Here is a 15,856-nt window from a genome sequence, read left to right as displayed (position 1 = left end):
AGAACAAAATAGTTTCTCATTAAACAGTTAGTACACATGTTGCCCTATGACAATGGTTAACAACCCCACTACACGTCATCACTGTCCTTACTCAACCTGGGGTTCGCCATCACCAGCTTTCCTGTCCCCTCCTGCCTTCTAGTCCTTGCCCCTGGCCTGCTGTGCCTCATTAGTCCCATTTTGTTTTATGGGGCTGTCCACTCCCCAGCTGAACGGTGAACCTCGGAAGTGACTTCACTACTGAGATAAAAGGGTGTCTGGGGGCCGTACTCTCGGGGTTTCTCCAGTCTCTTTCAGGCCAGTAAATCTGGTCTTTTGTGTGTGTGTGTTAGAATTTTGTTCTACACCCTTCTCCAGCTCTGTCAAGAACCCTCTGCTGTGATCCTGATCAAAGCACTCAGTGGTGGTAGCTGGGCACCATCTAGCTATACTGGACTCAGTCTGGTGGAGGCCTTGGTAGCTGTGGTCCATTAGTCCTTTGAACTAATCTTTTCCAACATAGTATCTTTTGAGCACTTTTTGGAATGGGGTATAAGTCACAATATAAGCCAGTATTTTTAATAGGGTATCTTGCCTCATGCACTTTCCCCAATCCAGGGTGATCTCCAAAGAGGCACACTTACATAATTTTGAGGATCTAAGAGTAGAGGAGCTTTGGACCCTACACCTACTCTAGTTCCCAGGTGACATCAAGTCCCATCAGACTGTCTTCTTCCTAGCATATCTTAGGAGCATAAAGAGGGGTAGTTGCACTGTTTGCCTGGGTGGGGAGGCCTGAGTAGCCCTGCAGAGGCCTCTTGTGCCACCGCTGGTCATGTGGGAGAGACCAGAGGTCAGATGGGAGATTCTAGCCCGGAGGAGTTAAGATGACTGAAGGGGGATTCATCTCGGCAGATGTCCACCTCTGCTGCTTCCGGACTATAGTCAGGATGTGGAATCTTTAGTGAGATTTGGAGTTCATAGGCCTCAGAACCAGCCTCCTGATATCCTACATGGCCCTCAGTCCTCAGTGCTCACTGGACCCCTAAGCACTCCCTCCCCTTAGAGAAAATATGTGCGTGCGTGTGTGTGTGCGCGCGCGCGTGCGCTTTAGATGAAGGTTTACAGAGCAAATTAGTTTCTCATTAAACAATTAATACACATATTGTTTTGTGACATTGGTTGCCAATCCCTTTTCAACCTTGGGTTCCCCATTTCCATTCATCCAGCTTTCCCTTCCCCTCCTGCCTTTTCATCCCTGCCCCCAGGTTGGTGTGCACATTTAGTCCCGTATACATGGTTGAGTTACGTGTATTACTGTTTTATGGGCCTGTCTAATCTTTGGCTGAAGGATGAACCTCAGGAGTGACTTCGGTAAGAGAAAATATTTTTGATTGAAAGGAACCCCTCCTCAAACTCCAAACTCTTCAGTGGGTATAAACTTTTAAAGAAAAAACGGAAGAAGTAGATTGTAAAAAGCCCTAGGCGTTGAAGCACAGAGCCTGGAACCTATTTGAGATGGGAGTAAGAAAAGAGAAAAACAGAAGAAAAAAGATAAAAATAAAGTAAAAAAGAAACATACATAGAAAACTTAACATCAAAAGTATAAATTTAATATCCACAAATAAGCCTCATCAACTACTTACCATTTGAAGTAGAGTTGCCTGATAGTAACAAGATTTGACATAGTAGTCAAAACAAATGGAAAGATATCTTTTTAGATGACAATAAATCATACAGGAAGACAGTTTTTAACATGGGTCCAACAGTTACACATTGTCAGGGCTGAGGACTCTGGAATATATTAATCTTTCCCATGTGGTCACAATATGGCTGCTGCAAATCTAGCCATCACATCCTCATGCAAGGTAGTAGGAAGAAGGAAAAAGTGGCAGAAGAATGGCACCATCTTTTCTATAAAGAAAGGAAAATCTTCCCAAGAAACTAGCAATGGATCTCTGCTTACAAAACCCATTGTCTAAAATAAAGTCTACTCTTAAAAAAAAAAAAAGCGCGGAACGTGAAATTTAACTGGGCTCATTGTATCGCTGTTGCTAAGGAAGAACAGGATGGGTATGGGGTTGATAACCAAGAATGTCTACAGCACTTGTGTAGAATCTTATTATTTATAAGACACTTTCATAGTAAAGACTGATCCTGAATAAAGAACTAGAAATCATCTGAGAGCAATTATCAAAGAGTTGTTAAAGGCAACTCCAATCTAAACTCTCTTAGAAGCAAGTCTATTTTATTTTGTACACATTTTGGACAGGCCTATGCCCATGACTTTCAATGGGGAGGCACACACCTAAGGATTAAATCTGTTAGTTTGTGTTTATTTTTTATGTATTCTGTTTGGAGCATGTTTCTAGAATTTCTGTGTTTTCAAGGTAAAACCGGAGGGAGGAGGACACATTTAAAAGCACCTCAAATTCCTTCTGAGCTATTTCCTGAATATTTTACTTTCTTTGAATAATCCCACATAGTTTCCAGTATATGGACTTCTGAAGTTTTAGCATAATTATAATAGATGAATGTTTCTTTGCTATTGTAGTAACTAATTCTTAACCATTTCCTCCCCAAAATGCAAAAGTGTTACTTTGTAGGGATAGCGGCACTCTTTACAAAGTCAACGTCACTCACTAGAAAAGGGATGAGTAGAACTATTAAACAAAAAAAAGCAATATCTGTGTGTGCATGCACAGAGTGGGGTAAAGAGAGGTTTTACAAAAGACTTGGTCATTGAACGTAACAGACAGGGCTGAATCCTTGCAATTTGCGTTTCTACCATCACAGAAGAAATAAGAGTATAAACATTTGGGTATGGGAAAGAAAACATCAATCAATAAATAGGCGAATAAATAAAACTCTGATACATACCCTCAGATTTTCAGATATGCGCACTAAAATTTGCAGCCAAACAAAGGGATTTTCTTATTATTATATTTCAAAAAGGATCTCTTAGCCATGAACTAACTGCTAAAATATTTAGATAAGATTGCGTGTATTTAGCGGGAGAGAAAGAAAGGGAAAAGGAGGGAATGACAAGGAAGAGAGGGTGGACTTGGAGGGGAAAGACTAAAGGGCTTAGAAATTAAAAAGTCATCTGAATCACAGCTAACATATTGCTCACCCAACACTAAAGTGCTATAGAAAAAATTATACCAAATTCAAAGCCTGTCAAAAGAGATTTAGCAACATAGTTCAGAAGTTATCCCCCATTGGGCAACTATCTATAATCTAGCAACAAACCCCATAAACGTTCACGGTAGTTATTCCATATGCTAAGGGTAGCATATCACTTCAGAGATGTCAGTTTTAATTTCACTTTTATTAATTTTACCATAAGCCTACAGACGTGGATTTCAGAAGGCATATATCACGAAGATCGTAAACTCCCACAAAGAAGCTTGTGATAGTTATAGGTTATGTCACAGGTTTGATGGGAATGAGATTCATCAAGAGAACAGTAAGAGAAGGTTTAACGTATATGTCAAAGCATGTATGAAGAAACTAGCCTGTCCACAAATTGGCAGTCAGCACTTGTCCAGTAATTAAAAATACTCTGTGGATTTGGTTTTTTAATTAACAACACATTGTATTACAAAAACGTGAGCTTTAAAGCACGCATGTGAGCTTGTGATGAAGGGTTCATTTATTAAAATAAAACTTTTTATTTTAAAACACTGCTTCGTATCTCAATATTTCTCGATAACATGATTATTTTTTGAGAACCAGAATCAAATTTTTCATAGTGTATTAGCAGACACCTTTCTATTGCCAATTGGCTGGTGTGTGCATTTGGGCTTAAAACATACATAAAATTAAATAGGTAATGTGGCGGACTAAAGATGGCTGCAAATTCTTTGCCACTCTTACTATTGAGGGGTGGAATCTATTTCTCCTCCCTTGAATCTATGGTGGCTTTGTAACTTGTTTTGTCCAACAGGAAGTGGTATATGTCACACTGTGTAACTTTCGGGGCTGAATCCTAAGACATTAGCCCTAAGGTAGTCTTAAAATAGATGCCTCAATGGAAAGGCAATCATGAAAAAGCATTAAATCTCAGACATGACCCATTGATGGTTGATAGACACTTTGATAATTATGAAATAATTTAGTACCCTAGGACTTTCACCGTTACTTCTTAAAACATGCAAGTTCAAAGCTACCAAGTAAGAAGTCCTACTATCTTTAGGCCACCATGTTACAAAGAAGCCCAAATTAGTTGGAGATAAATAAAAGCCACCCAGAGGAACATCATGATACTAAATATATGAGTGAAACTTTCTTGGATTTTCCAGTTCAGCCCAATCAACAGCTGAATACAGTTAAATGAATGATGCTAGCTGAAACCATGTGTAGCAGAAATACTGCCCAGAAGAGTCTTGCCCAAGTTTCCAACCCACAGGATAAATTATTTTTGTTTTAAGTTACTATGTCTTGGGGTGGTTTGCAATGCAGCAATAGATAACCAAAACAGATTACTTGTATGGTGTATGTCTATGTTTGTATATGTATAATATATATGTGTGTGTGTTTGTAGCTTAAAGAGAAGTAGTGATGAAAAATAAAACTTTTAATAAAAGGTTGCATTTGTATTTTTATAAAGAAACTAATAAACATGGACATAGTGGGAAATGGGGACAAGATGGACAGGAAATACACAGAAGAGGGGAGACTTGTCACAATGTACTTTATGTTTTTGATCGCTGAGATTGTATATTAGCTATTTAAACTTTAAAAACTAAAATTAAACAATGACTCTGGCAGGGAGACAGAGGATTGAAATGTTAATGCTATTTTTCAATAAACTGGCTTGGCTTTGGAAGTACTAATTCCATGGGTTATATTTTGACCAGTCTGGATGCCAGTCCTAAGGTAATTTTCAAATAGGCTCATCAATGGAAATGCTATCATGAAAAAGTATTAAGCCTTTCATGGGTGAGTTATTTTATTTTATTTTTGTAATTTTTTGGTGATGTCATGTTTTTTCACTGATGGAATGGATGCTGAATCATTGTTTGTTGGTAGTTTTTTATTATTTGAAATAATGGGGTGCTACTTGCAAGGGGGACATGATTAGTCCCATGGCCCAGAAAGTGTATCGCACTTCCTGGTTATACTTGAGCCATAAAATGTCTTACTCAGCTTTCCAAAAATACACACAAAACACTAAATAAACATTACACTTGCTGCACATATTGTTATCAGTCTGATTTTGAGTGAACCATATTGGTAGCATGTTCTATGAAGCATATTATACTCACAGGATATATCGGTCCCATGGCCCAGGAAGGGCATCACAAACTGTTTTCACCAAAAACATAACTCATTTACTTGAATATTTCTGATTGCTGGTAACCATACCTTCCCAATAACACAAACCAAACAGTAAACATACTTGCAAGCCTTATTTCTCTGTACAGAAGCCAAAAGACAAAAAAGTTTCACACAGTCACCCCCCCGGGAAGCATCCGGAAAGCATTCCTTCATACAAATGGCTCTCAACACTCAAATGGGCACAGACCAACTTCCTTGTTTTTTAGGCAGTTGCACCAGTATCTGTCACGATGCTAGAATGTACCAAAGTGGCTCAAATGCCTGCCAATAAACCTCCAGGAGTGGAAAATGTAACAGGGACAAGTATGTCACAGAGACCATATTTCGAATATGGCCCATAGATGGACCCTTTGATTATTATGACATAGTAAACTCATGCATTTAAATACAATGTCTAAACAGAACATCTATGCATTGCTCAAAGGAAGCCTCAATTTTACTTTGTAAATTGTTAGTGTTGTTCTTGTGTGCCCTCGAGTCAATTCCGGCTCATAGTGACCATATAGGACAGAGTAGAACTGCCCCATAGGGTTTTCTAGGCTGAAATCTTTATGGGAGCAGATGGCCAGGTCTTTTCTCCCTCAGAGCAGTTGATGGTTTGAACCGCAGACCTTCCAGTTAGCAGCTGAGTGCATTAACCATTGCGCCCCCAGGGCTCCTTACTTTGTAAGTAAGCTTCCTCATTTTAAAATAACAATTGACATAAATCACCTAAAATCTGTAAACTGGATTTTGCAGAAATAGTCTTGAACTTTTTTTCTCTTATGAAAACTGAACGTGTTCCTACCCCAGGGTCTTTATTATCTGCCACGTATAAAACAGAGTACCATAATAGTAAAGCATGCAATTCAACTTATGGGCATTTTTGAACCTACTGGCTAAAGCAGCTTCTCCTTAGAGTAAACTCCAGTCTCATTACTATGCTAATCATCAGAATAAATAAAGAAACAAACTGGTCGGTATAGTCAATCAGTGCTGCACTGCAAACTGGGAAGTGACAATGACTCAAGAAGACACATCTCCCCCTTCATGGAGCTTCCATTCTCAAGACAGATTCACACTAGAGAAAAACTATTCTTATATTCCTACCCAGATAGCCCTGCGTCTGTATTTTGTCTTAGTTATCTGTTCTAAAACATTATTTCAATGTTCTCATTTTTCAAGGGTTCAAAAATTATGAATAAAACATCTGGTGAAAATTTACCTGCCTTAACAAGCACTGAAAAGAGCAAATGCACACGGGCTTGCACAAAACACATCACACAAATGTTGTAACAGCATGGTCCTCGCCCCTGGGGAAAAGTTGTGATCGTGGTTCTACAAGCATTTACTTTTGAAAGCACAAAAAAACTTGTATCTGAAAATACAGAATTACATGTTTGATTAAATGCACATTTTATTCAAAAGAGAATTACCAGGGTAGATTTGACTTCTAAGTAAGTATTTTGCCCATCATCCTTTGAGGCCAAATCAACCCTAGAACCTTGTGTGATTGTGACTGCCAACTTATGACTCTTCCACCTCCATGAGAAGATCTCACCAGGGTAGGTGGTACCACCTTCAGCTCCAGTCCCAGAATGAATACATGTAGAACACAACCAAGACCAATTTATAGCAAAGAGCCAAGTCCAGTGAGACTTATGGCTAAACTCACCTAGCGGAGACCAGCCTAGATCTACCAGCCCCAGGCTGACTCACAGACATGTGAGAAATAAATGCTTTTGGTGTATTTTGTTGTGACTGTGTGAATACCTGTTACTCAGTAATATCTGACTGACAATTAATTAGAAGCTTTTGGGGGAAAGGGACAAGTGGATTTTTTTTTTTTAGAACATCTGCAAAATACTCTATCCCTTTAATTCCTGGTTCTACATAGGCAAAAATTAGACAGAAAGAAAGTGTGGAGATGAATTGATAAAAACATCTGACAGAAAAAAAATCTGATTTCAACCAGTGTCAAGAGAGGGACAAGTGAGTACTGAAGAAAGAGCAGAGAGAAAACCAACACAGACAAATAGACATGATCCCATTATACTCCATTTTTCGATAGGACGATGATGCTGATCACAAAAATATAGAGTCACTTACATTTATATAACCCATTTTGTCATTTGGCCTTTACAAGATGCAGTTGAAGAAAGCAAGAGAGATTTTTTTTACTTCTCATTTCATATAGCCTCAGTTCATAAATTAGGCAAATAAAGCTCAGAAAGGTCAAATACCTCATTTATTGTCATTCAGTGCAAAGACTTGACCCTAGATCTTCTGTCTCCTAGCGTGGGCCCTTTCCACAACAATGCTTTGCATCTCACTTTAATCAGGACAAGAGAAAATTAAGAATAAAGGCCTTATCCCAACCCAGAACTCAATATAGCATCTTGCCTGAGAACCATAAAATGCTGGAAAACATTAGCAGTGATTATGTAAGGACATTGTACGCTGCTTTGGGTTCGTTGGTTTTGTCTGTGGTACAGATGTGTCATCTGGGTCAATCTCTTCCTCCCCTTAGTGGCTGGCCTCTTACCTAATGTAACTGACCGAAACTGAACCCCAGAAATGGATGAAGTCAGAAATTAGAAAAAGCCATGGTCTCGGCTCCCACGTAATGGATTAAGCACGAGCAAAATGCCAACAGTAATTAAAAATATATCTTGGTCCTAGGTTGATATTTAGCATCTTGTCCATTAGCTTATTGACTTGAGAGTTCACAGCCTTTGTGGTGATATCATTTGAGGGTTTTGCTTTGGGCATTGCGGTAAACTCCAAACATTTGTCAGCACTCACTGGGGCTATGAATAGAAAAATCTACAAAGTAATGTTGTATTAGATTTTTTTTTTTTTGGTTTTGGTTTGTTTTTCCATGGAGGGAATAGAACCGCTGCCTTTCTCATCATACACACACTCACAAACTGCCTTCTGATATTCTGTTAGCCAAACATAGTAAGTTGCTCAGTAAGCTTCAGCACTAGTGTATTCTCTGCATAAAGGACAGGCATTTCTTTCATTTGACATACAAATATCACCTACTGTGGGCCAGTCATTGTGACATAAGGATGAATGATACAAACTTCCAAAAACATTCCTTTGACTGCTATTTGCTAGTTTTTAATGCAAAGAAAATGATTAAATCTTCCAAGTCTGCTTAAATAAATCAAATCCATTTGTTTAATGATTAATTCACTCAAGAGACACTTGTAGACCACCTACCATGAGAAAAATATTATGTGAGAAGCTCTTTCAGGGATCTTCTCCAATTAAAACCTACATGCTGCAATGGTAGGCAAGACATGTATGTAAATAAACAAAGCTCTGGAGTTAATGTTTCTGCTCCCGGCCCCTCAAGGAAGTGAACTTTCTGCAGTCCATCTGATGAAGACCTTTGGACCGTATGGTTATTGTAGTGACCTTCTCCTCTCTGTAATTTCTGCCAGATTCTGCTGTTGTGAGTCATGAAAAAGTGGGGAGAGAGACTTTCTACCTCACTTCTGGCACATTTGTTACCTGGCTCCTAAGGCAGCATTTCATACCCTGAGCTTGCCAGGTTCCTCCATCAAAGGAAGCTCTTCTGGTTTAGCCTGCATCTCTTATCTCTCTCATCTAGAGCCACGCTGCCCAATACAGTAGCCACGTGCATCTGTTGAGCATTTGAAACATGACTGGTCCAAATTAACATGTGCTCTAAGTGTAAAATACACAACAAATTTCAAAAAGTATAAAAAAAGGTCAAGTATCTCATCATTAATTTTTATATTGATTACATGTTGAAATGTTAATATACTGGATACATTAAAAAACCCGCTACCATCAAGTCAATTCCGACTCATAGCAGCCCTATAGGACAGAGTAGAACTGCCTTATAGGGTTTCCAAAGAGCAGCTGGTGGATTCGAACTGCCAGCCTTTGGGTTTGCAGCCGTAGCACTTAACCATTGCATACGTTAGGTTAAATAAAATATATTATTAACATTAACTTTACTGGTTTCTTATTGCTTTTTAATCGGCTACTAGAAAATTAAAATTATATGTCTGGCTTACATTACAATCATGTTGGGTAGCCCTGCTTTAGGATATCATACCAAGACCCTGAGACTGACTAGTTGAACATGCATATTCTTATTTTGTCTCTATTCTTCTTGTTTCTGTCCCAGAACCTGGTGTTCCAGAACTACCCACCCTCCTGGCTTCAGGTAAGAATCTAAATTCTCCAAGCATATCAAAGAATTAAAACAGATGCCTGGAGATTGTTCCCTTACCAGTCCCTTAATACTTTAAAGTTAATTAAGGCTTACCAGAGCACCCTGTCAGACCAGGTGGAGGTAACTTACTGTATTAGTTTTCTCTTTCTGCCATAAGAAATTATCACAAACTCAGTGATTTAAACAATACTAATCTATTATCTTACAGTTCTGTAAGTCAGAAATGTGACATGGGTCTCACCAGGCTAAAATTAAGGCGTCGGCAGGTCTGTGTTCCTCTATGTAGGCTCTGGGTGGGATTCATTTCCTTGACTTTTCCAGCTACTAGAGGCCGTCCACATTCCTTGGCTCGTAGCCCCCTTCAGTCTTCAAAGCCAGCAAGGACAGGTCAAGTCCTTCTCACATTGCATCATTCTGACCTCCTCTGCTGCCTCCCTTTTCCATTTTTAAAGACCTTTGTGATTACATTTATGACCCACCCAGATAATCCAGGATAATCTCCCCATCTCACGATCTTTAACTTAATCACATCTGCAAATTCCTCTTGCCAAGGTTGCCATCTTTGAGAGAGAGGGCATTGTTCTGCCTACCATACATACCAACCTTAATCAACCTAAAATAAATGCATGTCTTAAATTTTTCCATATATTTATGGGTGTCACCTTGGTGTGTGAGGTGAGGATGATGCTACAAACTGGTATAAAATCAAACAAACTGGGAGGATGGTGTTTTTGTAACCCTAAAAATAGTAACTTCTGCTCCAGATGGTTTATAAAATGTGTCTTGTGTATTTTTTAAATAGGAATTAATCTTCATTCCCAGAAGATTTATTAATCAGGGTATCAGTTTCTAGCTATGAAACTTTACAACAGACTTGCAAAAAAGATTCCAAAATTCAACTAGGTTAAAAATTAAGTGTGGGTTCCTATAGTGGCCTTCTCACCCTCTTGGCTTACAGTACTTCATTTAGTGCTACCAGACCCTCTAGGTGAGGATTCTCAATCTTGGAACTGTTGACATTTGGGGCCAGATAATTCTTTGTTGTGGGGGCAGTTCTGTGCATGCAAGATATTTTGGGGGGAGGGTGATAGTAACACCCCCACTGCAGTTGTAACAACCAAAAATATCTCCAGACACGCTGATGTCCCATGGTGGGGGGCAAAAGTAATTGAGAACTACTATTTAGATAAAGACAAGAGGAGCTCAATAACCGAAATGGAACCAGAACAGTTATTCCATTCCTTCAAGCTCCCAAAGACTGAAGTATAAAACTTTTTTACACTTGGCTGAAATTTTTCAGAATGATTGTGTGTATTAATCACCCTCCTCCCCAAACAATCTAACTGGGCTCCTCTTTTTCTATATAACCAGAAAGCACCATGTAATAAAAAGATTGTGAGCTTTGGAGTCATACAGACTGATTGTGACCTTGGTTGACATATCTGAACTTTAATTCCCTCATGAATAAATGTGGATATTATATCTCCTTTTATAAGGTGTCTAGTACAGTACTCCCTGGTACTCAACAGCTGTTACTTTCCTCTTCTAAATAACTACAGAACCCTCAAAATGCTACAAAAAATATCTGCAGAAATAAGACTCAGAGCTCCCCTAAGGTGGCAAATCATCTCACATGCATATACACACACAGACACACCCATGAACATGCACATCCACATAATTAAATTACTAAAACCAGAATCCCAGCCTACTTCACTTTGCTTAAACCACAGCCTGAATGCTTTGAGCCAATTTTGATATTCTAACTTGACTATGATGGACATGCTCTGAGATCTATCTGCTCCAAAGCTGAGAGAAATGGCTGTTCTTTTTCCCCTGGAGTCCTTTAAGTCCTATCACAGAATCCTGGAATTTTAGAATGGATATCATGCTCGGAGATCATCTAGCCAGTTCTCAAACTGTGCATCTTAGAATCCTTCAGAGGCCACTTCAGTGGTAGGAGGTAAGGGGCTAGACTGAATTCTGCATTTCCCGGGCTCACTTTTCAAATTCGCAATGGAATCCAGACTTTCTGCATCCACTGAGGCTGGATGAGCCCCCAAAACTACTGCCCTGAAATAATATTTAAACTTTAAACCAATACTATCCCCTGAAGTCTTCTTTGAACCAAAAAATAGTCTATTTTAATTAGTAAAGTATGTCTGCTTTGAGCATTTTGCTCTTTGAAAGAATTATCTATGTGAGATCAAATTGACAGATCAAAAGGTTGGATGGGAAGCTTAGGGGGCATTGAGTTTAAGATAATGGCAGTGGAATAATTTGGAAAAGGATAGCGAGAATGGTAGCATAACTTGAAGAATGTAACCAATGTCGCTGAGTTGTACGTGTATACTTTCACCAAAATTAAAAAAAAAAAGAAAAGAAAAAAAGAGAGAGAGTTAATGCCATTTAAATCTGTTTGACATGCACGGCTCCTACATAAAATTTGTTTGATGGAAGGGCTTTGCTAAAATTTTATTTTTTAAGTCACTGATTTAGTTCAACCCCCTCATTTTGCAAGAACGAAAGTGAGCTGACCTGTGTTACTCTGTGAATTAACAGGACCTTTTCCATTTCAGTTTGCTGCCTTTCTAGGGGTCATTGTTGGGAGAATGGAGATTGCTCACCATCATCGTCAGCCACTGTATCAACCGCTCTGCAATCAGCCAAGGGCATTGTGCTGAGAAGTCATCAATTATCCCGAGTAGTCAATGAGAGTTTGCAGTTGTAAAGGGACTCAATTGAAGATAATCCATAAAAAATCAATTACATTATTATTTCTTAATTAGGCCACTTGACAATATAGCTTTCCTCAGCAAAGCCATCAGTGAATAAGCACATAAATACACATAAATAAATGCTGCTTCTGTTCCACTGAGCTCCTCAATAAGTTCGCGGTGACCTTTAACGCCAAACATCCTTCCAGACAAGAACACTTGCATATGTAAGAAAACTCCCAAACTAATTTTCTCTGTCTGATGGGAAATGAGTCCATCACAAACACCAATAATAATAACAATAATAATGACGTATCTGTAGATATTATTTAATTTTTATGTAAATGCTTTACAATTGACAAAGAACTATCACAGTTCATTTCCTCTTTTTGAGACAATGTTGAGCTCAATTCTATAACCTTATGTCAGTCAAATATATCCTTGCACCAATAATCAATGGAGAGGCACCACATCATGTGAGACCATTTTCAATGACACTGCTCCACTCATCCCTGATTCATTTCAACTGAGCTTCCTGGCTTTTGAGTCTTGGCCCCATATGTAGCATTGATAAACTAAGCTTTGTAGTGTTCTATTGGTTTTACTTTATTTATTTCTTTTTTGTTCAACTACGTCTGATATCCAGTGGACACTATGGAAAGAAAGGTTCCTGATTTACAGATTTGATACTCCAGTGGACAGGCAATTACAACACACTGCAAACACCAAAGTGTTACAGAGTTTCTGGGAGCACTGAACAGAATGTCTTACTCATATTTAGGGGAGAGAGATAGGCTTTCTAAATAAAGTACCTGCTGAGTTCAGACTGCAATGATGTTGTTGCTAGGTGCTGTTGAGTAGGTTCCAACTCATTGCCACCTTTGTACAACAGAACTAAATACTGCCCGGTTCTGCGCCATCCTCACAATCGTTGTTATGCTTGAACCCATTGTTGCAGCCACTGTGTCAGTTCATCTTCTTGAGGGTCTTTCTCTTGCTGACCCTTAACTTTACCAAGGCTTGATATCCTTCTCCTGGGATTGGTTCCTCATGATGATATGTCCAAAGTATGTGAGACAAAGTCTCACCATCCTTGCCAATGAGCATTCTGGCTGCACTTCTTCCAAGACAGATTTGTTTGTTCTTCTGGCAGTCCATGGTATATTCAGTATTCTTCACCAACACCATAATTCAAAGGCATCAATACTTCTTTGGTCTTCCTTATTCATTGTCCAGCTTTCACATGCATATGAGGCAATTGAAAATACCATGGCTGGTGTCAGGTGCATCTTAGTCCTTAAAGTGACATCTTTGCTTTTGAACACTTTCAAGAGGTCTTTTGCAGCAGATTTCCCCAATTCATAAAGTTTTCACTGGCCAATTTCTTCAGAAGTAGACTGCCAGCTCCTTCTTCCTAGTCTCTGTTAGTCTGGAAGCTCTACTGACAACCTGTCCACCAAGGTCGACCCTGCTGTTATTTGAAATACTGGGGGCAAAGCTTCCAGTGTCACAGCAACACACAAGCCACCACAGTATGACAAACTGACAGACAAGTAGTAGAAGCTGGGACTGCAAAGACAATAGGAGTTAACAAAATCAAGATGTGGTGAAACATTATGTGAAAAGGCTCAGGAGTAAGAAAGACTTTGGTATAATCACAAATCTAAAGGTAGATCAGTATGGCCGGAGCTCAAAATGAGACTGGAGAGGTTGAGCAGTAACTTAATTAAGAGTAGGGAGAGAAGGAGGAGAGTTGAAGGAAAAAGGTGTTCCAGGCAAAAAGTTTACATTAAGGAAAGTTTCTGAGAAAAAAGAAAGCAGGAACTGAAAAAGCTGAACTTGATGAGCGAAGAGGATAGAGAGTTAAATCAGAGCCACACCACAGAGGACCTTGCAAGACAGGTGAAAGAATCTGAACTCTATTCTAAGAGCAAATCTCAATATACTTCTGCTCCAGTATAGACTATTCATGTATCTGTCAGTTGGTCTTACTCTGGTGGCTTGCATTTTGCTGTGATACTGGAAGCTTTGCCACCGGTATTTCAAATATCAGCAGGGTCACCTTGGTGGACAGGTTTCAGTGGAGCTTCCAGACTAAGAATAGGAAGAAGGACCTGGCAGTCTACTTCTGAAAAAATTGTTCAGTGAAAATCTTATGAATAGCAGCAGAACACTGTCTGATACAGTGCTGGAAGATGAACCGCTCGGGTTGGAAGGTACTCAAAATATGACTGGGGAAGAGCTGCCTCCTCAAAGAACAGTCGACCTTAATGATGTGGATGGAGTCAAGCTTTCAGGACCTTCATTTGCTGATGTGGTACAACTCAAAATGAGAAGAAACAGCTGCAAACATCCATTATATGATCGCATGACAGAATTGTGCAAGACCAACGACTTCTTCATTGCAGATACCTTTCTTCAGCAACATAAGTGGCAACTATGCAGGTGGACCTCACCAGATGGAATACACAGGAATCAAATTGACTACATCTGTGGAAAGAAATAATGGAAAAGCTCAATATCATCAATCAGAACAAGGCCAGGAGCCAACTGTGGAACAGGCCATCAATTGTTCATATGCAAGTTCAAGCTGAAGATGAAGAAAATTAGAACAAGCCCATGAGAGTCAAAGTACAACCTTGAATATATCCCACCTGAATTTAGAGACCATCTCAAGAATAGATTTCACTCATTGAACACTAATGACCAAAGACCAGATGAGTTGTGGAATGACATGAAGGACATCATACATGAAGAAAGCAAGAGGTCATTAAAAAGACAAGAAAGAAAGAAAAGACCTAAATGGATGTCAGAAGAGACTCTGAAAGTTGTTCTTGAACGGTAAGCATCTAAAGAGAAAGGAAGAAATGATGAAGCAAAAGAACTGAACAGAAGATTTCAAAGGGCGACTCAAGAAGACAAAGTAAAGTATTATAATGACTTGTGCAAAGACCTAGGGATAGAAAACTAAAAGGGAAGAACACACTCAGCATTTCTCAAGCTGAAAGAACTGCAGAAAAAATTCAAGCCTCGAGCTGCAATATTGAAGGATACTATGGGGAAAATATCCAATGGTGCAGGAAGCATCAAGAAAAGATGAAAGGAATGCACAGTCACCATACCAAAAAGAATTGACCAATGTTCAGCCATTTCAGGAGGCAGCATATGATCAAGAACCAATGGTACTGAAGGAAGAAATCCAAGCTGCACTGAAGACATTTGTGAAAAACAAGGTTCAAGGGATTGAGGGAATACCAGTTGAGATGTTTCAACAAACAGATGCAGCCCTAGAAGTACTCACTTGTCTATGCCAAGAAATTTGGAAGACAGCTGTCTGGTCAACCGGCTGGAGAAGATCCATATTTGTATCCATTCCAAAGAAAGGTGATCCAACAGAATGTGGACATTACTGAACAATATCGTTAATATCACACACAAGTAAAATTTTGCTGAAAATCATTCAAAAGGGGTTGCAGCAGTACATCAACAGAGAACTGCCAGAAATTCAAGCTGGATTCAGAAGAAGATATGGAACAAGGGATATCATTGCTGATGTCAGATGGATCCTGGCTGAAAGCAGAGAATACCAGAAAGATGTTTACCTGTGTTTTATTGACTATGC

Source organism: Trichechus manatus, unplaced genomic scaffold (genome assembly GCF_000243295.1).
Source record: "Trichechus manatus latirostris isolate Lorelei unplaced genomic scaffold, TriManLat1.0 scaffold00136, whole genome shotgun sequence".
NCBI lineage: Eukaryota > Metazoa > Chordata > Mammalia > Sirenia > Trichechidae > Trichechus > Trichechus manatus.
This window is presented reverse-complemented; position numbering follows the sequence as displayed.